This window comes from Pan paniscus, chromosome 21 (genome assembly GCF_029289425.2).
Source record: "Pan paniscus chromosome 21, NHGRI_mPanPan1-v2.0_pri, whole genome shotgun sequence".
Taxonomy (NCBI): domain Eukaryota; kingdom Metazoa; phylum Chordata; class Mammalia; order Primates; family Hominidae; genus Pan; species Pan paniscus.
In genome coordinates, this window is record NC_073270.2 from 4,947,541 (window position 1) to 4,973,759 (window position 26,219).

Genomic DNA, 26,219 nt, shown 5'->3' on the forward strand with positions numbered 1-26,219 from the left:
TCAAGCTTTTTTTTTTTCTTTCAAATCTCAATATACACCAGAAGACTTCTTTCCAGTTTTAAGAAACTGACAAGTAGGTATCTGGGTATTTTGTCTTTAAGTACCAAATCTGGAAATAAGTAACTCTGAAACCTCTCAGTCTGTAGGCAAAAGTCTATTTTTCTACAGTAACTTCTTTAATGTTTCCTTTTCTGAGGCTTCCTCCTATTTACACTCCTTCCCATTATTTAAACGACAGTTGGGCGGGGGAACAACAACAACAACAACAACAAACTAGGTTTATTGGAATTGCCATAATCAATTTGTCTATTCCATCTATGTTTTAATCGGGATCTTTCCATTTAGCCTTAATTTTACTGACTACCTCATTATTTTGATTCCATTTTTTCATCAAAGGATGTTGTAATTTTAAAATATGTTTCATCGCAATGTTTTAGCTTTTTTTCATCTAATTCTAACCAGATGTATATATTTGTTTGAGAAAGGGTCTCACTATGTTGCCTTGGCTGGACTTGAACTCCTGAGCACCAGCAATCCACCTGCTTCAGCCTCCAGAGTAGCTGGGCTTATAGATGTGTGGCACCATGCCTCACATTTAATCTACTTATTTTTTTCCCCTGATCAGTTTCTTTTAATAGCCTTTGTGTTTTTTATCCTTTCCAGCCCTGTTACTGACAATTCCAATTTCTTCACAGTTTGGATTTTTTCTGTTTCTTCTGCTACCATTGTTTTCTCTGGGTTTGTGCACAGCTTTTCTCTTTGCTGCTGTTCCACAGTTCTAAAATCCAGCCTGAGGTGCTATCTTTGTTTACCATAATTGAAGTTTGTCTACTTGAATATTTTTTAAAAATTCAGATGTTTGTTATTTTGGTGAGTCTATTTTTACTCTGCCATATTCCTAGTAATTTTTTTTTTTTTTTTTTTTTTTGTGAGATGCAGTTTCGGTCTTGTTGCCCAGGCTGGAGTGCAATGGCACGATCTTGGCTCACCCCAACCTCAGCCTCCTGGGTTCAAGCGAATTCTCCTACCTCCGCCTCCCGAGTAGCTGAGATTATTGACATGTGCCACCACGCCCGGCTAATTTTGTATTTTTAATAGAGATGGGGTTTCTCCTAGTAGAGGTCCGGTTTCTCCTCGAAGACAGTTTGAGGCTGGTCTCGAACTCCTGACCTCAGGCCTTGGCTTCCCAAAGTGCTGGGATTACAAGCATAAGCCACCATGCCCGGCCATTTTCTCTATTTTTATGTAATGATGAAATCTATTTTCAATGTAAATCATTCTATTAGATCTTTATGAGACTTCACTTTGAGGGCAAAGAAGAATTTGACGTCTTACATTCCCTTTGTTTTTTAACTGTTCTGTTCACAGGTATGGATTTAATTCTTTTCTTTCTTCCTTCCCTTTCCTCCTTCCTTCCTTTTCCTCCTTGCCTCCTTCCTCCCTTCCTCCCTCCCTCCTCACTCTGTCGCTTGGATTGGGTGCAGTAGTGCAATCATACCTCACTGCAGCCTCGACCTCCTGAGCTCAAGGGATCCTCCTGCCTCAGCTTCCTGAGTGGCTGGGACTACAGGCACATGTCACCATACTCAGCTATTTTTTGAATTTATTTTTTGTAGAGACGGGGTTTAACCATGTTGCCCAGGTTGGTCTTGAACTCCTGGCCTCAAGTGATCCTCCCTGCCTTGGTCTCCCAAAGTGTTGGGATCAGAGGCATGAGCCACCATACCCAGCGCCTTTCTTCTTCTGTTTTTGTGCCTTAGATTCAGTAGAACTCAAATTCCCTCCTGACATCTATATCCCAGGCATGAGTGTGCATGCAGTATACTTTTTTTTTTTTTTTGAGACAGAGTCTCACTCTGTCACCCAGGCTAGACTGCAGTGGCACAATCTAGGCTCACTGCAGCCTTGGCCTCTCGGGTTCAAGCAAATTTTCCTGCCTTAGCCTCCCAAGTAGCTGGGACTACAGGCACGTGCCACCATGCCCAGCTAATTTTTTTGCATTTTTAGTAGAGATGGGGTTTCGCCATGTTAGCCAGGATGGTCTTGATCTCCTGATCTCGTGATCCGCCCACCTTGGCCTTTTTTTTCTTTTTTTAAAAAGAGGCAGAGTCTTGCTCCATCACCCAAGCTGGATTGCAGTAGCATGATCATGGCTCACTGCAGCCTCAAACTCCTAGGGTCAAGGGATCCTCTTACCCTGGCTTCCTAAAGCATTGGGATTACAGGCGTAAGCCACAACTCCCAGCCCTATACTTTTACAAAGAATCTGCTAATCAACATTTAACTATTGACTTCTACATGATTCATTGTTTTTTGATTAACTGATGGCAGCACTCTTAGGAATATGGGTTAGGGGGAAACAACACAGAGTGATGCAGAGACAGAAGGAGGATGAAATAGAAGACAAGTTATAAAGGAAGAAAATACTCTCAGGTTGAAATTTACATCATAATTACACAAAGGCAGTGTGAAAAGAAATATGAAGCAATGAGCGGTTCCCATCTCAACATGAAATAAACTCTAGGGGTAATACCATAACTACTTAATTTTAGAAAAAAGCTGATTTAGTTCCCAAGAAAACATGTTTTTTTCGGCTGTGAGGAAAATCAAAACGCAACAGGACAGCAATACCTCATTTTGGCACTCAAAACTATCCTCTAATTATCTGCAGATGTTTAATTTTAAATATCTCTCAAGTTTGATGAATGGGCCTGTGAGCCTCTTTACTCAGAGCCAATTTTTAGTCTACATTAAAGACTCATTAGCTCCTGGTTCTATTAGGTCAGCATAACAGATATCTGCAGAGCACAAAACAAATATGATTCTTAAAAATTTGGTGTTTCCATGAAAAGAATCCCATAATAGAGGATTCGATGAGCCACATGAACAGAGGTTCTGAGATTCTCATAATATTTAAAGAGCTCAGCCTCTTCTGTGATTGTACTGGACTCTTGGAAGGGGATGAGTGGGAACATAATTTAAAGAGTTTTCACTGCAGGCAGTAATTTACAGTAAACTAGAGGGTATTCACTCTTAAGAGGCTGGCTAGATATATGAGAAAAACACAAGCAAGCATAGGTAGAGATCATGTAAATTAGGGAAATTAAACAAAAATTTTCCAGATGTATAGGTAACTAATCACATATGTAAGCATCTTCATCTTCAGCAGCAGCAGCAGCTTAAAATTAAAAAAAAAAAATTTGTTTTGGTATTTCAGGCTGGGTGTGGTCGCTCATGCCTATAATCCCAGCACTTTGAGAGGCCAAGGTGAGAGGACAGCTTAGGCCCAGGAGTTTAAGACCAGACTGGACAACATGGCAAGACTCCGTCTCTACAAAAAAATTTAAAAATTAGCCAGGTGTGATGATATGCACCTGTGATCCCAGATACTCAGGAGGCTGAGGTGAGAAGGTTGCTTGAGCCCAGGAAGTCAATGCTGCAGTGAGCCGTGATCATGCCACTGCACTCCAGCCTGGGTGACAGAGAATGATCTTGTCTCAAAAAAAAAATAAATAAAATAAAAAATAAAAAAAATTGGTGTGTCCAGTAACTGGAATAAACAGCACTTATCATTAATGTTAACCTACTTATTCACTGGAATTAATATAGAGATGGCTCATGAAAAGAAACTCTTTTTTTTTTTTTTTTTTTTTGAGACATGGTCTTGCTCTGTGGCCCAGGCTGGAATGCAGAGGTGCAATCACAGATCACTGCAGTCTCAACCTCCTGGGCTCAAGCAATCCTTCTGCCTTAGCCTCCCCAGGAGCTGCAACTATAGGCATGGACCATGAAGTCCAGCTAATTTTTTTATTTTTATAGAGATGGGGTCTTGCTATTTTGCCCAGGCTGGTCTGGAATTCTTGAGCTCAAGGGATTCTCCTGCCTTGACCTCAGAAAGTGCTGGGATTACAAGCGTGAGCCACAGCACCAGGCCCATATGAAATTTTTTGAAAAATATTTTGGATAACAGATTATGTTATTTGAAAATGGCTGAATCTTTTTTAATCCTTCAAGAAAACCAACCTGATTGTAAAGAAGAAATTAAAATGATTATTTGCAGGTGACGGTAAAATAAAAAAGAATCTTATTAAAAGAACAAAAAGAATACTTACTAATAAATACATGCAATCTGTATTAAGAAAATATAAAAGACACAAAAGAAGATGTGAATGACTAAAATACCCTCTTCTTGGTTGTAAAGACTCTAAATATTATAAAGATGTCAATTTTCCTTAAATCTATCAATTTAATGCAGATACAATTCAAAAAAACTGACAGGGTTTGTCTTTTCTGAGAGGACAAGAGTGGTAAAAAGGCTAATTCTAGTTTAAAAGTAAAAATGAAAATGAAAGCACAGCCAGAAATATGCTAAAAAAGAAAAACCTGGCCGGGCGCGGTGGCTCACGCCTGTAATCCCAGCACTTTAGGAGGCCGAGGCAGGCGGATCACGAGGTCGGGAGATCGAGACCATCCTGGCTAACACGGTGAAACCCTGTCTCTACTAAAAATACAAAAAATTAGCCAGGCGTGGTGGCGGGCGCCTGTAGTCCCAGGTACTCGGGAGGCTGAGGCAGGAGAACGGCGTGAACCCTGGAGGCGGAGCTTGCAGTGAGCCAAGATTGCACCACTGCCCTCCAGCCTGGGTGACAGAGCAAGACTCCGTCTCAAAAAAATAAAAAAGAAAAAAAGAAAAACCTGTGCTGCTGACACTTGAATTGACAGATGAACAGGACAGAATAGAGGTACGACAGTTGCTGTTTACCAAATATTTTCAGCTTTCCATCTTCCTTCTGCACACATGTATGACTGTATTTTCCTGCTGTTTTGTTGTGGGTAGGGTCATGTGACTAAAACCTGTCAGCGAGCTGTGAAGGGAACTGATGTATATCTCTTTCAGGCTGAACATTTTACTGATGGTGTGAGAGTCTCCAGGCCCCTCTTTCCCTTAGTCAGGAAAGCTGGTAATGTTCAAGATGGTGGCAACTCCACTAGTTTCTGAGTGAGAAGACACGGAGTAGAGCTCTCAGCCAACTCTCGATGAACATGTACCAAAAGGAAGGAAAATTCTTGTTATAAGCCATTAAGATTTTGAGGTTGTTTGTTACCACAACATAACCTAGCCTATGCTGGCAGATACAAGAAAGTTAAAGAATAGCCCAAATTAATATAGGAATCATAAAGCTGACATTTCCCATTAGAGAGAAAGAGAGACAGATGGATTATTCACAAATGATATTGGGACAATTAGGTAGCCAGTTGAGAAAAAAAATTAAGATAGCCTTATTCTTTGTATTAAAATATATCTGAGCTGTACCTAAGGTTTAAATATAAAAAATGAAATTATGAAAATATTAAAAGATATCAAAGAATTTTAAAAATAATCTCAAAATGGGGAAGGCCTTTCTAAGTAAAACTCAGAAACACCCCCCCAAAAAATCCACAGAAACTTTCTGCTTGGGGGAAAAAAGTACTCTCACACATTATCAGTGGAATTGTGAGTAGAATTATTGGCTTCCACAAGAGCAACTCAGCAAAATTATACATGCACTTACCTATTGACCCAGCAATTCCACATTTAGGAATTTATCTTTCAGATGTACTTGCATGCATACTCAAAGACACATTTGTACCAGGCTCTTCACACAACCTTGTTTATAAAAGCAAAAGGTTGGAAGCAACCTAAATATGTAATTGGTTAAGTCACAGAATATCATCACAATCTAATGTTTTACAGTTGTTAAAGAATGATACCAGGTCAGTCATGGTGGCTCACACCTGTAATCCCAGCACTTTGGGAGGCCAAGGTGGGAGGACTGCTTGAGGCCAGGAGTTAGAGACCAGCCTGGGCCAACACAGTTAAAAAAATAATATATATATACACACACACATATATATATTTTTTAATTAGCTGGGCATGGTGGCACATGCTTGTAGTCCTAGCTACTCAGGAGGCTGAGGTTAGAGGATCATCTGTGACCCAAGGTTCGAGACTACAGCAAGCTATGATCACATCACTGCATCCCAGCCAAGATGACAGAGCAAGATCCTGTCTCTAAAAATTAAAAAAAAAAAAATGTAGATTTGGCACAGTTCCATGATAACATTGCTAAGTGAAAAACAAAACAAAACAAAAAAACAACACACAGGACAGTGCATGTGGCATATCACCTCTGATATAAAAAGAAAAGAGAAGCTAGCTTTGTATATGTCTAAAAAGGTCTCTAGAAAAATATATAAAAAACTGGTATCAGTGATTGAGCCTCTGACAGGGCTGGAAGGAGAATGACTTCACTGAATACCTGTTTATAATATCTTTAGTATTTTGCTGCTAGGATATGTTAATGTTACCTATTAAGGAGAATAAAAAATTTAATTGTAAATGGAATTGGAAGAAGCTATTTTTATTTTTATTTATTTTTTAAACAACTTTTTTTTCTTTTTTTGAGATGGAGTCTCGCTCTGCCGCCCAGGCTGGAATGCAGTGGTGCCATCTTGGCTTACTGCAACCTCCGCCTACCTGGTTCAAGTGATTCTCCTGCCTCAGCCTCCCAGGCAGCTTGGGACTACAGGCATGTGCCACCATGCCCAGCTAATTTTTTGTATTTTTAGTAGAGATAGGATTTCACCGTGTTAGCCAGGATGGTCTCGATCTCCTGACCTCATGATCCGCCTGCCTAGGTCTCCCAAAGTACTGGGATTACAGGCGTGAGCCACTGCTCCATGCCTTAAGAAGCTATTTTTAAAGAAAATTGTCCCAGTTGTTTGTAAAGATTCACAGAAATTTAAAAACCTTGATTCTTATTTAAAAGACTTAGTTGAAAATCCTGGCTTTTTCTGGATAAATGTAGTGAGGAAAAATTATCACAAGGATAATTAGATACTTCACAAATATCCTATAGCTATCTGTCTTAAATCAGCATTTGCTTAGATAAGGTAATCATTTAATGATCATTTTAATTATGCATTTATAATTATATATAAATTGTTTCTTCTCAGTTGTCTAATATCTCTCGAATGACAGTAAAATAACATGAATAATGCACATTATTGTCTTAATCTAATGAGATTGCCGTTTCATGAATAGAATATGTGTGGCTATATACACACACACACACACACGGAATTTCCATCTATACTTGCTAATACACTACTTTTTACTGAGTTGGAAAATGTACTCCTTGAGCGCAGAATTACATTGATTGTAATCCTCTAATACTACATTGATTACATCCAGTGTAGCAATACAATACTCCTTGAGGATAACAGAGATCTTACTCATTACTTTACCCACTCAATAACAGTTAGCTTTTTAAAGTATTTCTCTTTATTCAAAGGTAAGCACTACTGATGAGCAGCTCTGACTTCACTAGGAAATCTTCCATGTCTTTGATCTCTTTTGGTTTTGGCATTAGACTGACATTTTTGGATAAAACTCTGATTGAGCTACGTGAGGCTACTTTAGTAAAGCAGTTATATCAACATACAGGAAGAAGAATCATTACAATCTGGTTGAAACCACACTGCAGCACTTTACCAGGCAGAATCAGAGCATGAAGCCACATGAAATACGGACTTAGAATAAACTTTAGATGTAAGTTTGTAACACAGATTACAAACTCGGATGTAAAACAAGAAATACAAAATTTCATCACAGGTACCTGGTAGCACTTCAGTATTTTGTCTTTTTTTTTTTTGCTGTTGTTCATTTGTACACTTCAGTATTTTGAATAAGCTCCTTGTTTTCAATTAGTTATAGAATAATTTACTTCTGCCAACAAACTACAAGGTTGTAAGTCTCATACAATTGGTAGACTGGACATTGTATCTCTCTAGGGTCTCCCTTGAAAATAGCTCCATGGATTCCATTAATGACTTTGGCTTTAAATTTCATGGAAACTGACAGATTTGGGATTTTCATATTTGAAATTCTCTTCCTAGTGTCATAATTTCCAAAGCAAAAAGGCTAGACATTGGCTTAAATAAGTCAAAATAATATGCAAGTAAATCTTTGTATTAAATAGACTACAGTGTTCAGCTTACTACTTTGTTTCTTTGTCATATTGGTTTAGGTTCAAATGGATTGTTAATAATAAAAATGTTATAAGCACAATTTTAAATATATCATCTATGGCTTTTGATTACATCCAATGTAGCAATACAATTAATCTAGGAAAAATTACCTAAAAAGAGTTAGCCTGATGTATAATCCCTGAAACTGGAGAACCTTTTTTTTCCAAGTGATTAATTTGGATATTAATCAAAATGAACATTTTACATTGTGCTTTAGAGTTTGTGACTAGGATGTATACATATTATTTAATCCTTATAATCACTATGGGATAGATATTATGCTCCCCAGTATTCAGATGAAAAACTGAGACTCAGAAAAGTCAGGCTAGCTGCCCAAACTGAAACCACTAGTGAGTGGTAGAAGAAACTGAAACTCACATCTTTTTTTTTTTTTTTTTTTTTTTTGAGGCAGAGTCTCACTCTACTACCCAGGCTGGAGTACAGTGGCCCGATCTCAGCTCACTGCAACCTCCACCTCCCACATTCAAGTGATTTTCCTGCCTCAGCCTCCTGAGTAGCTGGATTACGGGAGCCTGTCACCACACCCAGCTAAGTTTTGTATTTTTAGTAGAGACGGGGTTTCACCATGTTGGTCAGGCTGGTCTCAAACTCCTGACCTCAAGTGATCCGCCCACTTCAGCCTCCCAAAGTGCTGGGATTACAGGCGTGAGCCGCCACTCCTGGCCACATATCTGAAATCAAACCTCTTACTCTTCCCATGAGAACCTGCTGCCTTCCATGGACCTTGATAAGCCTGGACTGCACTGGTAGGGTTAGAATGGATACACAAGTAAAAACAATTTCCGTGGTTGGTTCCTGTGGGCAGTTAGTATGCTGATGCATCTTGGATCATCTTCACTGCCTTAGAGAGCCTCCAGAAAGGCCCACACCATAATTCCTAAATAACTGGCAACAAGGTATATATATTTTTAAACTTTTTGTTTTGAAATAATTTTCGATTTATAGAAAAGTTGCAAGAGTTCCCAAATACCCTTCCCCTAACTTCCCCAAATGTTAAAATCTTACCTAAGGATAGCAGAAAGACAGGAAATCAACAGATATAATCCTATTAACTAAAATACAGACTTTATGCAATTTTTGCCAGCTTTCCCACTAATATTCTTTTTCTGTTCTAGGATCCCACATTGCATTAATTGTATCTCTTTAGTCTCCTCCAATCTGTGACAAAGAACTGTGTCTTTTAAATTAAAATTAATCAATGTTCATTTTATTCTGAAAATGTCATGGCACTTCTCGAAACAGCACTGAATATTAAAAACCTGCTTTGGGAATTGCTAGGTCTATGAGACAATCAAGAAAACATCCTGAAATAAAGAGCCAGAGTGGCCCTAAAGATAGAAAAAAGAAAATCACTCTTTAAATAAAGGTAGGAATTGGCTGTGACAATCTGAATGTATCAGTTGTATTTGTGACATCTGTCCATCAACAGTCAGTTATAACTCCCTGGAAAAGCACAGGGTTAAAACACCTACCTCTGGAGTATAACAGATAGAAATCAATACAACTCTGTTTAATGGAGCAGTCATTAAAGAGTTATTTAATTTGTTTTAAATTAAAGGAGTTGAGTTCGTTCATTCTACAGACAGGGTAAATTAATAACTAAATTCAAGTATACAAAGGTGATTAGAAGGCACTAAATTTTCTCTACATAGTGATCTCCTTTTCTAATTGGTAGCATAAAGTTGCTGAACTGTCAGTGATCCTAATTCAAAACCAAACCCCTGGGAAAGGTGAAGAGTCTTTGGACCCTGTTGAAGCTACTCTGGGAGAAGTGTCAACAGGGTTCTCTATAAACCTCGACAACTCACTTCTTATTCTTGAGGATTCTAGACTGAGCACATTAATTCCAGGACTTTAATGGTGAGTTCTTAGTTACCCAAAAAGGTATTAGAATTCCTACAGGAGTTTAGAATCCCTGAAGACAAAAGACTAGAATGCATAAACTGCACGTACTAAAAGTGAAATAAAGAAGTTTAGTAAACCACAAGCACTTCTAGAGTGGTAAAACAGCAACAAGCTAACAAATGAAAAATGGAAGATTCTTTCATTGTACAGCCTTAAAAGTGAGAGAAAACAATGTCACTGATAGTTTAGCAATTCATAGCCAGGAACTGAGAGCAAATTAGAGAAAGCTGCATGGCACTAAGTGGGTTCCATGAAAGATGGCATAGCAGAGGCAGTAACCTTACAGAGTTGAGTTTAGCCACGCCCCACCACTGGGACTTGTAGGCAAGTCTCAATGTCCCATCTATAATATAGGGAGAGTTATCCACATCCACCTCTGGGGTGTGCCTGGCATATAGTGAGTGCTCATCATTCCCATCAGGTCTCTTTTCGTTCTCTGGTGTGAGGCTGGCATTGGGGTTAGGAATCATTTGGGCCTGAGCCACATCTCCCTGGGCCACTCTGGATTAGATCTACATCTTTGAGCCTGAACCACAAGTGGACTCCTTTCTGAAGTGACAGGGGCAGGGTACAGAATACTGAGAAACAGACATTAGTTTAGCTACATTTCTTCAACAACAATTTCCAGATAGCCAACCTGTATAAATTAAAACCCTATCTGTTTTTAGATTTAAATTTTGTAGAAGGAAAATTCTACAGCCACAAAACAGCATCTAAGATGTTCATGACTAATTCAGCATTCTTCAAATGGTTATGAATCAGCAAAGTGTGCAGGCTGCCTGGTAGTTTGACACTGGTGATAATTACCTTGCATTTCTAGATATTACAGTCCTAAGCACTGCCTGAAAGTCTCCCCTTTGTTTACTAGGATCACCTCATTCTTTTAAGAAAGATATGTGAAGACTTCATCTTTAAAATGATTTTAGGCAGCCAATGGAACAACTGAGACGATGGGGCAGATCAAATGTTATTTCAATATTTGGGGGGTGAATTTGGTTCTGCTTTTTTTTCCCCAAAAATGCTGAAAATCACAATCATTTCAGAACAGTGAATAATCCTCTAAATGAGTCTTAAAGAATCAAGACTTGCAATTTCATTAGCCCTGAAAGCTCTCTTTCCTTTATAAAAATGTTTTACAAGACTACTACTAATCTTCATCACACAAAGCGCTATTGTTCTATTATTCTGGTTTTATAGATGGATATATTGAAGACTATACAAGTTTGTAATTTTTCTCTTCCTTCAAGATCAGGAATGAATGATGAGTGCCTCAGGTCATATGAAGCTGTACAAGATATATGCTCCCAGTAAGGTCACAGTACGTCAAGAGTTGGGTCTATTCTCTACTTCATCATTTTCCCCAGGGGCTCACAGACTCACTGGAAAAATTTACACTTAACCAAACTCACAAGAGGTTGGCTCATAAACCATAGTATCAACCCCAAAATTCAAACCAGAAAATATATTTAGCAGGTTTCTTTTGGAAGATTCTCTGCACTAACACAATCACAGAAAAGAGAATGACATATTCTTTTTAAAATATATATATTTTGTAGAGATCGGATCTTGTATATTAGTATATTCTCCGAATGGACATTTCCATTTAGAGAATCAGTATCGGCTACGAGAAACAGAAGCCTCCTTCTCTAGAGGAAGCTAGAGAATGGTAGCTGCTCTTTGGTTTTCCTTTTGTTTATCATTAATGAGTCTGTATCAGAGACTGATGGTTTTCTGTCCTACCCCACCCTCAATATCTGTTCTCCCTTTCTTCCACTTAATTAGAATTTTTGGTTGGGCATGTGACTACACTTCCTAGCCTTCCTTGCAGCTGTGCACGGCCATATGTCTCAGTTCTGGCCGATGTAACTGATGCACATGAAGTTGTCTGGGAATCATGCTTAACAGAATACTGACAGGTGCCTTCTATCTTCTGCTTCATCCCTTTCTCCATCCTGTACCTGCAATGGGTGCTACCATTTTCCTCAATAAAAATGAGGTTTACACCCAAGAGGAGGGCAGAGTGGTAAGAGAGAACTAGGAGTAAGTGGTAAAATGTCCCTGATGCCATGAAGCTCCATTCCAGATCTGTACCAACTTTTACATGAATAAGAAATACATTTTAGGCTGGGCGTGGTGGTTCACGCCTGTAATCCCAGCACTTTGAGAGGCCGAGGCAGGCGGATCACGAGGTCAGGGGATCGAGACCATCCTGCCTAACACGGTGAAACCCCGTTCTCTACTAAAAAAAAAAAAAATTACAAAAATTAGCCAGGCGTGGTGGCGGGTGCCTGTAGTCCCAGCTACTTGGGAGGCTGAGGCAGGAGAGTCGCTTGAACCCAGGTGGCAGAGGTTGCAGTGAGCCGAGATCGCGCCACTGCACTCCAGCCTGGGCAACCGACAGAGCAAGACTCCGTCTCAAAAAAAAAAAAAAAAAAAAAAAAAGAAATACATTTTAATCTTATTTTAAGCCACTTGTTTCAGGTTTTCTGTCACTCACAGCTGAAACCTTCCAATATACTGATGTTCTAGGTAGGTCAGTACTATTTTAAATTATTTTGTATTCACAGACCATTTAGAATAACAGATCATGGATTCTAATTCTAGTTCAGAAAAATACAGGATTTTTTTTTTTTTTGAGGCAGGGTCTTGTTCTGTTGCCCAGGTTGGAGTGCAATGGTGTGATCATGGCTCACTGTAGCCTCAAACTCCCATGCCCAGACAATCCTCCCTCTTCAGCCTCCAGAGTAGCTCGAACCACAGACATGTGCTACCACGCCCAGCTAATTATTTTTTTTTTTCCCTATGTTTCCCAGGCTGCTCTCAAACCCCTGGGCTCAAGTGATCTTCCTGCTTTGGCATCCCAAAGTGTTGGGGCTACGGATGTAAGCCACTGCACCTGGACAGAAAAATATGGCTTTTGCTAAGACTATAGATACTTATGACACTACATTAGGCAACTAATTAGAATATAGGAAATCTAACATTACAATGTAATCTTTTTGATATGATGTAAGAAATAATGGGGACCATCGGCAATACATTTGCCAATTATTTTCACAGAACTATATTCAGCACTAATTAAGTATCGCAGTCCAAATGCCCCACTTTTCAGAGGAAGAGATTGAGGCAAACAGACACTGGGTTTTCAAAGCTAAAAGGCTGGCTTTTATTTTTCAAACTTCATCCAAAAATTTGAGGGGGAATATGCTCTAAGGGTTGCACTTCTAAGTATCCTGTCCCCAACAGCTCATTTATACTAATATGCAGTAATTGGTTATCCTGAAATAAAATACTTAGCATTCAGCCCATCAAGCTCACATAAGAATAAAAAATGTGGCCAGGCGTGGTGGCTCAGGCTTGTAATCCCAGCACTTTGGGAGGCCAAGGCGGGCGGATCACAAGGTCAGGAGTTCGAGAGCAACCTGACCAACAAGGTGAAACCCCGTCTCTACTAAAAATACAAAAATTAGGCTGGGTGTTGTGGCTCACGCCTGTAATCCCAGCACTTTGGGAGGCCAAGGTGGGTGGATCACCTGAGGTCACGAGTTCGAGACCAGCCTGACCAGTATGGTGAAACCCCGTCTCTACTAAAAATACAAAAATTAGCCAGGCATGGTGGGACATGCCCGTAGTCCCAGCTACTCGGGAGGCTGAGGCTGGAGAATCACTTGAACCCGAGAGGTGGAGGTTGCAGTGAGCCGAGATTGCACCACTGCACGCCAGCCTGGGCAACAAAACGAGACTCTATCTCAAAAAAAAAAAAAAAAAAAAAATTAGCCAGGCGTGGTGGCGTGTGCTGTAATCCCAGCTACTCAGGAGGCTAAGGCAGGAGAATTGCTTGAACCCAGGAGGCGGTGGTTGCAGTGAGCTGAGATCACGCCATTGTACTCTAGCCTGGGCGACAGAGCGAGATTCCGTCTCAAAAAATAAAATAAAATTTAAAAAATAAATAAATAATGTAACACGTGACTGGGTGTGGTGGCTCACACCTGTATTCCCAGGACTTTGGGGGTCAAGGCGGGTGGATCATCTGAGGTCAGGAGGTCAAGACCAGCATGGTCATCATGGCGAAACCCCATCTCTACTAAAAATACAAAAATAAGCCAGGCGTGGTGGTGTGCACCTGTAACCCCAGCTACTTAGGAGGCTGAGGCAGAAGAACCGTTTGAACCCGCAAGGTGGGGGTTGCAGTGAGCCAAGATCAGGCCACTGCACTCAGGCCTGGGTGACAGAGCAAGACTCTGTCTCAAAAAACAAAACAAAACAAAAAACAAAAATGTAGCATGTAACCATAGATATCATATAAGAATGTCTGAGTTATGCAGGATAGTCAGCTGGAAAATTAGTTACAAGAGAACAGCAAATAAAAGTGAGAGTGTTGCAACAGTTTTAGTTACAACAGTCCTATAGAGTTGCACATTATTATCCTTTGTACTGAAAGATTCACTAACAACCACGACATTATTCATATATACAAATGCAGCTAAAAGGAATGATGGGACATGAATCTTTTCCACATTCTACACTAGAACACCATTCTTAGGTCTATAGCTACAGTAACCGTTTATAGGGCTTTTCTCGTCATTTGTGACTGAAGACTCATGAAACACTAGTCAATTTTCTTTGTTTAAAAAAAGTCACGGCCGGGTGCAGTGGCTCACTCCTGTAATTCCAGCACATTGGGAGGCCGAGGAGGGCGGATCAGCTGAGGTCAGGAGTTTGAGACCAGCATGGCCAACATGGAGAAACCCCATCTCTACCAAAAATACAAAATTAGCTGGGCATGGTGGCGCATGCCTGTAATCCCAGCTACTCAGGAGGCTGAGGCAGGAGAATCACTTGAACCCAGGAGGCGGAGGTTGCAGTGAGCCGAGATCATGCCATTGTACTCCTGCATGGGCAACGAGAGGCGAAACTCTGTCTCAAAAACAAAACAAAACAAACAAACAAACAAAAAAAGTCACTTCATCTCTTCTTCCTTCAGGATAAGTCAGTATATCTCTAAGAGCCTTAAGATAAAAAAGAACATGGATGAACCTTGAAAACATCATATTAAGTGAAAAAAGCCAGTCATAAAGGATACATTTAAAAAATCCCATTTATATAAGAGGCCCAGAATAAGCAAATCTATAGAAATAGAAAGTAGATTGGTAGTTGCTTAGAGCAAGGGAAGGGGGAGGAGCGGGGAGAATGAGGGGACTGAGGAGCGAAGGCCATTCTTCTTGGAATAATGATAACTAAAATGTTCTAAAATTGATTGTGGTGATAGACAGAAAACTCTAATATTCTAAAAGCCACTGAATTGTACACTTTGAGCAAACTATATGGGATATAAATTATGTCTCAATAAAGCTGTTAAAAAAAGGCAAAAGAGAATTGCCTAAAACAATCATCAAAAACGGTATTTTAATGGCCAGACGTGGTGGCTCAAGCCTGTGATCCCAGCACTTTGGGAGGCCGAGGTGGGTGGATCACCTGAGGTCAGGAGTTTGAAACCAGCCTGGCCAACATGGTGAAACCCTGTCTCTACTAAAGATACAAAAAATTAGCCAGGTGTGGTGGCGCATGCCTGTAATCCCAGCTACTTGGGAGGCTGAGGCAGGAAAATTGCTTGAATCTGGGAGGTGGAGGCTGCAGTGAGCTGAGATGAAGCCATTGCACTCCAGCCTGGGCAACAAGAGTGAAACTCTGTCTCAAAAAAAAAAATTATATTAATGCATATACAATCTCCTTAAAAGTTAAGAACTACGTAGTACAGTTAGGCAGTTACAATTTTTACATCATCTTACATCCACCGAAATGGAACTTCTGACCAGCCACAGTTCAGCAGCCAGGCTAAGCTGGCTGCATAACTGAACTCATATTTATAAAAAGAGGGGAACTGAGATGCAGCAAAAATTGTTTGTTGTTATTCCTTGCTTAATAACAATAATCATTAGGAGAGCTAAGGAGATAAACTACACTCACAATAACTGGAATATTCAATGATAATTATCCCCATTTTGAGGCTAAATAGTGATTCACCAAGGCCAAATAGGTAACAAATAATAGTGTCAAAACTTACTTGAATCCCACACGCTTTTCTGTATATCACCCTGCTTCTTTTTTACCTTTATGGAAATTTACTTGGAACTTACTATGCAAAAATATATGTGGCCAGGCGCAGTGGCTCATGCCTGTAATCCTAGCACTTTGGGAGGCCGAGGCAGGCAGGTTACCTGAGCTCAGGAGTTCGAGACCAGCCTGGGCAACACAGTGAAACCCTGTCTCTACTAAAATACAAAAAATTAGCCAGGCGTGGTGGCGTGCGCCTGTAGTCCCAGCTACTCGGGAGTCTGAGGCAGGATAATTGCTTGAACCCGGGAGGCAGAGGTTTCAGTGAGCTGAGATCAAGCCACTGCACTCCAGCCCAGGTGACAGAGTGAGACTCCATCTCAAAAACAAACAAACAAACAAAAAACCTCATGAAGAGCCAGTTTTTTTCAAATTACAGGAACTTTTAAGTCAGATCATATGTAAAATGCCTGAAAAAATATTAAAATGATATCAGATCTAATAAACTCAGAAGTGAACTAAAACAATAAAATGTAGTGGGGTTATTCATCAAGTGCTTCTTACCACAAATGTAGCTTTCTGTAAATTCAGGCTGAATATGAGGCACATAAAATAGTTATTGACATGAATAAAGGTAAGATTGTAAATCCAAAACGCATATTGGATGAAATAATTGAAATATTACTTAAAAGACAAAAATCACCCTTATTTCTGGTAGAGGAAAGAAAGCAGAATGTGTAAGATTTGTGGTCACCAAAGAACAAAGTTTCAGGCCAGCATGGTGAATCACGCCCGTAGCCCAGCACTTTGGCAGGCCAAGGTGGAAGGATCGCTTGAACCAGGAGTTCAAGACCAGCCTAGGCAAGAGAGTAAGACCTCATCTCTATAAAAATTTAAAAAAATTAATAAATAAACAGCTGGGCATGGTGACATGTGCCTGTAGTCCCAGCTACTCAGAAGGCTGAGGTGGAGAGATTGCTTGAGCCTGGAAGTTGAGGCTGTGGTAAGCTAAGATTGCACCACTGCACTCTAGCCTGGGCGACAGTGAGACCCTGCCTCTTAAAAAAACAAAACAAAAAAAACAGGGCTGGGCGCGGTGGCTGACACCCATAATCCCACCACTTTGGGAGGCCGAGGCAGGCAGATCAGGAGGTCAGGAGATCAAGACCATCCTGGCTAACACGGTGAAACCCTGTCTCTACTAAAAATACAAAAAATTAGCCAGGTGTGGTGGTGGGCGCCTGTAGTCCCAGCTACTCGGCAGGCTGAGGCAGGAGAATGGTGTGAACTTGGGAGGCAGAGCTTGCAGTGAGCTGAGATCGTGCCACTGCACTACAGCCTAGGTGACTGAGCAAAACTCCGTCTCAAAAAAAAAAAAAAAAAAAAAAAAAAGAACAGAGGTTCAAATGGCTGTGCTCTACCACTTTCTAGTCCCCATATCTCCACATACTTAACAAACAAGAAAACAGGACAAAGGCTGATCGTGGGGCCCAAGTGCAGTGAGGTTCCGGTTGTATTAAATGAGGGCCAGGAGGCAACGGAGTTGAAACAAAATTTCCTAGAAGAGATCTTTGAAGAGAGGAAGTTTGTCTTTTTCATCAGAATGGTGAAATCAACCCTACTGCTCAGCACCTAGGGCAAAGATTGCACACAGTAGGTGTTCTACAAGCATCTGTTTAATTCAACAGGTAGGAAAATGTAATTTTCAGCACTAAAACAATTTTAGAGCCTCGAAGAATAATCAACATTCGTGCTTAGCTCAACTGATTAAAAATTATACTGGTATTGTCTATGGTCTTTTTAGGCATCCCTTTGTAATGGCATTCTTTTTTTTTTTTTTTTTTTTTGAGTTTCGCTCTTGTTGCCCAGGCTGGAGTGCAATGGCGTGATCTCAGCTCACTGCAACCTCTGCCTCCTGGGTTCAAGCAATTCTCTTGCCTCAGCCTCCCAAGTAGCTGGGATTACAGGCACCCACCAACACGCCCAGCTAATTTTCTGTATTTTTAGTACAGACAGAGTTTCATCGTGTTGGCCAGGCTGGTCTTGAACTATTCACCTCAGGTGATCTACCCATCTCGGCCTCCCAAAGTGCAGGGATTACAGGTGTGAGCCACTGTGCCCGGCCTATAACGGCATTCTTTACCTTTCAGAGAAGACCCAGGTGATATCATTTTTAAGTAAACAACATAATCAGTAAACATAGCCAGGGTTCCCTTATAGAGAAATCACAGTAGCACATACTTTTTTTTTTTTTTTTGAGACAGAGTTTCGCTCTTGTTGCCCAGGCTGGACCGCAATGGCGCGATCTCGGCTCATCACAACCTCCATGTCCCGGATTCAAGCTATTCTCCTGTCTCAGCCTCCTGAGTAGCCGGGATTACAGGCATGTGCCACCAAGCCGGGCTAATTTTGTATTTTTAGTAGAGATGAGGTTTCTCCATGTTGGTCAGGCTGGTCTTGAACTCCTGACCTCAGGTGATCTGCCAGTCTCGGCCTCTCAAAGTGCTGGGATTACAGGCGTGAGCCACCACGCCTGGCCGGTAGCACATACTTTTAATGGCCTTCTCAAATAATATGATTAGAGGTTGTCTAGAGATGGTTGCTAGGCCAAGAACACCAACTTGTTTACTTTTCATCTGATACTAAGATAACCTTCCCCAGGATATATGAGTTCAGGAGATGAATAAAAACAAACTGACTTAAGGTAAAATGCAGCATGACAAATAAGTAAGGCTTTATTGAGTATTACATACTCAGTAATTTAACTGCATAGGAATGTGAAGACATGAAGTTAAACAAAAGGTATTATCAGAAATGGTGATCAAGGGACAATCCCCCATAAAGTACAACTGAAATAAAAAGACTGATATTCAATGAAGAATTCTCTCTGCCTTTAAAAATATTTAGGCATTAATTCTACAATATACAACTTTCATTTCTTTAGTCTACATGCAATTTCACAGTAACGCTGAAAATATTTTAGGGACACACACACGTGAAAAACCCCGTAATTGCTGGAGAGAAATAATTATATTAGAAAACATAAACAATGCAAAGCATGTCCTGTGGTTTTCATTTCTGCCTGTTCAGATGATATGTGCCCCACAGATCTGACTGGTCCAGCTCCTTCTGCTCAAAAGATTTAAAGCCAAATTAAAATGGGTGAAAGAAACAATTAAAGAGAAACTAAAAGATCTGATTGTATTCAAACTAGCTGGCCTCAACAGTATAAGTCCTAGGGTAATTAAGAATTTGGAATCACTAAGTGATATTTCTGACAAATTATAAAACATGGGCAAATAAGGTTCTTGACTATTATAAAAAAACAAATTCTCCTTATTTCAGTCAAGTGGAGGGGGGTTAGCAGAGACAGGATAAGGAGGGGAACAGTATTCTTTGTAAGCTAACCAGCTCTAGATCAAAGGTTTAGCTCTCTAAAAATATTATTTTAAGCAAACAAGTCTAGAAAAGATCATCACTATTTTCCTTTGCATCTTATTAAGGAAATAAACTTAAAAATAATGTATGTTTGCAGTGTTTCTTTATCATTTATCTTGATTCCAGATGCAGGACCTATCTCTAGGAACTCAGTGGCATTTATCCTGCCAGAGACACTAGTTTATGAAGAATTAATGGATTAAACATTCGGTTGCATTTATGGAATGGGGGTAGGCCAAGGCAACCCTGGTAATCCCGACTTTTTATGTTAATCTAGTACTCTTTCCTCTCCGCTGCTTGATTCTAGTCTATAAAAGCCTTCCATATATCCCGACTGTTAAAACAAAATATAAATCCTCAATTCAATTAACTCAATTTTTTTTACTCTGATTAAAACACATTATCTTTTATGAAGGATACAATAGTGTAAAATTACTCATCAGTCTCTCATACAAACTGCATTTCAGAGTAACCCTCAACAGCCCTACTTGATAAAGGAAAGGTCTTCTTTACGGAATTCCTGTGAGTAAATATGGAAGAGATAACAGAATAAGAAAATAAACATTTTGCCACCACAGAAGAAATAACTTACATTGACATGACCATCAGTGGAGTCTTTTAGCAACAATAGAAGTGGAGTAGCCAGACACTATGAGCCGTTGAATGTGACGCAATATTACACACCTAGTAACTATTCTTGCCAAAAAAACTTAAATTTGATTTTAATCAAGTCTCTAGAACTAATTTCCACTTATAGGAAACAGAACAGAGCAACAAACTGACACCATGATGAAACAAGCAGACAAATCCCAAATGTGAGAAATTCCACAGAATAACTGACCCAGTTCCTACAACGAGTCCATTACACAAAACAAAACAAAATGGGGAGGAGGAATTGCCCTAGATGTAAGAGACAAAATGACCAAATGTGATCTGTGGACTCTGAATCCCAGGGTGAACAAACCGTCTCTACAAAAGATATTCCTGAGACAATCTGGCAAGCTGAACAAAGTCTAGCTATTAGATGAAACCAAGAAGTAACTTGATTTTACTAGGTGTGAGAATGGCATTCTGGTTCTCTAAGACAATGTCCTTATTTTTTAGAGGTCCATATAGAAGTAAGCCAGGGTGGCCGGGCGCAGTGGCTCACACCTGTAATCCCAGCACTTTGGGAGGCCGAGGTGGGAGGATTCCTTGAGGTCAGGAGCTCGAGACCAGCCTGGGCCACATCATGAAACCCCATCTCTACCAAAAATACAAAAATTAGCCGGGCGCAGTGGCTCATGCCTGTAATCCCAGCACTTTGGGAGGCTGAGGCGGGTGGATCACGAGGTCAGGAGATCGAGATCATCTTGGCTAACACAGTGAAACCCCGTCTCTACTAAAAATATAAAAAAATTAGCCTGGCGTGGTGGTGGGCGCCTGTAGTCCCAGCTACTCTGGAGGCTGAGGCAGGAGAATGGCGTGAACCCAGGAGGCGGAGCTTGCAGTGAGCCAAGATGGTGCCACTGCACTCCAGCCTGGGCAACAGAGCGAGACTCCGTCTCAAAAACAAACAAAAAACAAAAAAACAAAACAAAACCTCAGCAAAGAAAGGTAAAAGATAAAGGATAAATGAAACAAATGTGGCAAAACCTTGTTAATTGTTGAATCCCACTGATAGGCACAGGGCCATAATAAAAAAATTTAAAAGAAGAACCTCACTAGCAGAAAAGTCTGAAAAAATAGTGTAGGTAAGTCTATTAAGTAATATTAATCTCAGGTAGAAAACAAAAGGATCAATGAAAAAAAGTCATGGCAGTTGATTATTTAGAAACAGAATAAATTATATGGAAAATATCATTTTTTCCTCAGATATGACCAGACAGCTATATAATATAGTTTCCTGAAGTAGGTTATTTCACTGGAAATCAACAGTAGATAAAATACAGTTTTTATATAATACATTTTTTAAAAAAACTTTAGGAATGCAGCTGTCCATTTACTCCCCTTAGAACTGTGTCACGCTTTTATATAATTCTGGAGTTCTAAATGGATGGTGGTAGTGAATTGAAATAGAGAAAATGAAGACACAGAAAACAGAAGTCACAGCTGCATTCTGAACTGAATGCTTTGAATTTTTCTTTTTCTTTTCTTTTTTATTTTTTGAGACAGTCTCACTCTGTCACCCAAGCTGGGGTGCAGTGGCGCGATCTCAGAACACTGCAACCTCTGCCGCCTGGGTTCAAGTGATTCTCCTGCCTCAGCCTTCTGAGTAGCTGGGATTACAGGCGCCTGCCACGGCGCCCGGCTAATTTTTTTGTATTTTTGTAGAGACAGGGTTTCACCATCTGGGACAGGCTGGTCTTGAACTCCTGATCTCGTGATCTACCCACCTCGGCCTCCCAAAGTGCTGGGATTACAGGCGTGAACCACCATGCCCGGCCCAGAATTTTTCTTTTTGTGTAATCATTTTCTAAGAATCCAGGGCCTCCTTCACATCCCTTCTGAAATAGTATTTTAACTTTTAATATGCAACATTTACAATATATTCCACACACAGCGCTGACTAAGTTTCTTTGGAGGTCAATTTTCGAATTATCTTCCAAGCAATTCAAAGTAAACAGAACAGAAAATCAACAGTTTTCCAGAAACATCTTCAAAGCATAAAACATTTCATTTCTAATAGAGCAGTAGTTCTTAACCTTTTCTTAGGGTTATGGAACCCTCTGAAAATCTATTTTGAAAGAAAATCTACATATTTCTTTCAAAGGGTTTTATCATTGTTTTGAAGGCCCATGTTAGAAACTCCTTTTTTTTTTTTTTTTTTTTTTTGAGACAGAGTCTCACTCTATTGCCCAGGATGGAGTGCAATGGCGTGATCTCGGCTCACTGCAACCTCTGCCTCCTGAGTTCAAGAGATTCTCCTGACTCAGCCTCCCAAGTAGCTGGGATTACAGGCATGTGCCACCACACCTGGCTAATTTTTGTAATTTTTAGTAGAGTCAGGGTTTCGCCATGTTGGACAGGCTGGTCTCGAACTCCTGACCTCAAGTGATCTACCCCACCTCGGCCTTCCAAAGTGTTGGGATTACAGGCGTGAGCCACCATGCCTGGCCAGAAACTCTTATAATATAGCATTCTTATGGATAAGCAACTCTAAACCAAGTACAAATTCATCAGCCCAACACTAAAGGCCTCCCATGAATTGGCCCAGACTTTTCATCCTCATTCTCCACTATTTCTCTAAATACCAGACTTTAGTCAAATGCATTAGTTATGGTTCCCTGAAGATGACTCCCTATCTTTTTTCTTGATACTTCCACTATCTGCACATCCCAGGCTATCCCCAACTATCTCATAAAATTCTGTCCATCCTTCATAATGTACCTCAAGCAATACAACCTCCATGAAACCTGCCTTGACCCCATAAACCTTCCCCTGAACTTCAATCTTCTGTCTTTCTATACTTCCAATATTTTTCCACACTTTGTATCATGGTCTGCTGAATACTTATCTAATCTCGGATTCTGTGTGAGACAGTAGTCAAAGTAAAAATTATTACCAAGGAAAAATCTTACTCTCTTGAGTGGATTGAATGGTGGCCCTCAAAAAGATATGTCCATTTCTTAACACAAGGAATCGGTGAATGTGACTTTATTTGAACCGACTTTATTTAAGAAAAAAAAAAGGGTCTTTGCAGATATAATTTAAGGATCTGGAGATGAGAGCATTTTGGATTATTTGAATGGATTCTAGATCCAATGGCAAGTGTCTTTATAAGAGAGAAAGAGAAGACCATATGAAAACAGAAGCAGAGACTAGAATGTGTGGAATCACCAAAACCTGGAGGAGGCAAGGAAGGATTCCCCTCTAGAGTCTTTGGAGGGAGCACAGCAACCCTGCTGACACCTTGATTTTGGACTTCTACCTCCAGAACTGTGAAAGAACAACTTTCTGTTGTTTCAAGCCACTAAGTTTATAGTAATTGTGTTACAGCAATGTTAAGAAACTAATAAACCCCCTTTGCTCCATCTGATTCTGACAAGTCATTTTTATTTACTGCAGTAGTTCTGCAGGAGCATCAGAAGAGATTTAAAAAATATAGATTCCGCCCCCTACCCCAAATCTCTTCTTATTCTCCTGCTATTATCTGCAAAGATCTCTGCACTTCCATTATCAATAGCCCTCCAGAGGTGCCAGTACAGGATAACATCTGAATAGTAAAGAGACTGTATTCTTGTGAAAAGTTGATAACATCCACTGTGACAGGTGGTGGGCTCTAGAGGATGAAGGCCTAGGTTCAAAACTGGACCCTGAACTTGTAAACCTGAACAGGTTACTTCTTTGACATTTAGTTTGTCATCCATAAACAACTCTTTGAGGATTGCTGTAAGCAGTAAATAGGCAATATATTTAAAGCTACTGGCATAAAAGCTTTTTAGTATAGGTTAACCAATATGAAAGATGATTTTCTGAGTATAATATTGCCCCTGGCTATTGATATACTGTTCTGTGATTTAAGAAAAAAAAAATCTTACTACCCCGAAAATTCCATCTGCCCTGTTTACAGAGATAATCGACAAGTTTGAGTAAAAGCCTTTATTTAATTATAGCCATGCATGAGATTTCCAACACATTTCTGAAGAAGTTTTGCAACTTGTTTCATGCTGAAGAAAATGAATGAAAGCCTACACCTTTGATTTCCCTTCCCACCCATTTCCCACAAACTACATTAACTCATAATTTGATGTTTCATTATCTGTCAACTTTTTTCATTCAGTCCAAGATAAAGAGACTATTTAGATATAATATTTAGGTTCTATTTCAAATTTATATCACTGAGCATAATTTCACATGCTCAGATTTGGGAAGGAACAATAAAGAGATACAGGTAGCTATAATTTTTTTTTGGTTTGCCGAGATGAACTTAATAAACTTAACAGATACTGCAGCACCATTCAATCTGCAAATTTGAAAAAAAAATTAAGGCAACATAAAGCATACTAATAGACAGCAGTGAAGCTATTAATTTTGAGAATTCAATAAACACTGTCATCAAATGAACTGAATGCTCATTATTCTTACAGTATGATATTTGCACTTGTTTTGCTGTCAATTAAACAATTATGATATTAAATTTGCTAAAGGAAGTGAAGATCTGATACAAGCACCTGTCTAATTGGGAAAACATAAGTACCATCAAAATGAGAGACAAGCTAAGACTACATACATAATTAACCTTCTATAGAATCTATGGTTTATGGCTAGGTGTGGTGGCTCACATTTGTAATCCCCGCACTCTAGGAGGCTGAGGCGGGTAGATCACCTGAGGTCAAGACCAGCCTGGCCAACATGGTGAAACCCTGTCTCTACTAAAAATACAAAAATTAGCTGAGTGTGGTGGCGCATGCCTGTAATCCTAGCTACTTGGGAGGCTGAGGCAGAAGAATCGCTTGAACCCAGGAGGCAGAGGTTGCGGTGAGCAGAAAGAGCACCACTGCACTCCAGCCTGGGTGACAGAGCAAGTCTCTGTCTCAAAAAAAAAAAAAAAAGTCTATGGTTTACACAGGAGCAAGCTTTACAACAAGATGGAAAAATTTTCTTAATTCAAATGATCAAAACTTTAGAAGATGACAACAAAAGGAATGGGCAAACCTCACTTTAAGAAAAGTTGACAAATAAAAACAGGAACTTTGAAAGCAGGTAACCTGGAAGTTACTTACAATATAAAAACATTCACTACAGTTCATTGCAACTTTAATACACCTAACAGTAGTGAATCCATAAAAATTCAAATGACATTAAATTTCCAGAGCAAATTTGTAACATGAGGTTCACTTGTAACATTATCTAAAAAGCAGTTTCCTTTCCCTTGCCACTGCAGGCTTTCTCCAACTCCCTGGAGTACTATGGGGGGCTAGTGCAACTCTCTGGTATCAGACTATCCTTAGGGGACATGGAGGGCCCAGGCCAGCTTTCCCAAGAGTGGCCAGCCAAAAGCAAGGCCACTGGCCAGCTACTCTTGGGCCAGCTGGCATGGAACAAAGTGTCTGGTTCCTACCTCCAAAGCACAGGAGGCTCTGCCAGCTGGCTTTCAAAGGACTGCACTAGTTGGAATGCTCACAGTTCCTTTCAAACCATCTGGCATTCTTTTAGAACCCTCAATTTACCCAACACTACATTCTGAGATTTGAATTGCTCAGATAATTGAAGGAGTCCCCACTACCTACCTAGGTAAGAAAAGAAAGAGGCAGAACAAACGCTAAGTCAATTACTTCAAGAAACAGTTTCTACAACTAAAAACTGCTCTCAAGTTTAGCTTGTATATTTTGTATTTTAAAATCTAAAATATTCCCATGATTATTAAGCAAACTTTCAAAGTAAAAACCAAGACAAGTAATAAGAGAATAAGCTAAAACAGACTATTTAACATGCAGAAAAGCTGTAGGAATCCCTTAGGGTTAGAAGTACCTGACTCTGCCTAGCCTGAACTTCTACAGAGCCTGTCTGTATTTTTTATGTGGTCCTCGGAATATACTTTGTACTGCTACATATATTTACCCTCCCAGCTAGCTAGTAGATGAAAAGAACATTGTCTTATAGCTGTTTCAAAAGAAAAAAAAAATCTGTTGATGATATATCGGGTGTTTTTAAAGCTCCATTTCCAGAAATAAGAAAACTTAATGTGGAATAACATGAAGAAAGAACCTCACCTCTGAGAAAACCAAATAAACAAAGAACAGGACTTG

At 39.8% G+C, this 26,219-nt stretch overlaps 1 protein-coding gene across 5 annotated transcripts in view; it reads right to left on the minus strand.

Annotated features, from left to right (window-relative positions):
* RNF24 (ring finger protein 24) overlaps positions 1–26,219 on the minus strand; it is a 92,575-nt gene that overhangs the window by 57,449 nt on the left and 8,907 nt on the right. The window lies entirely within an intron of this gene.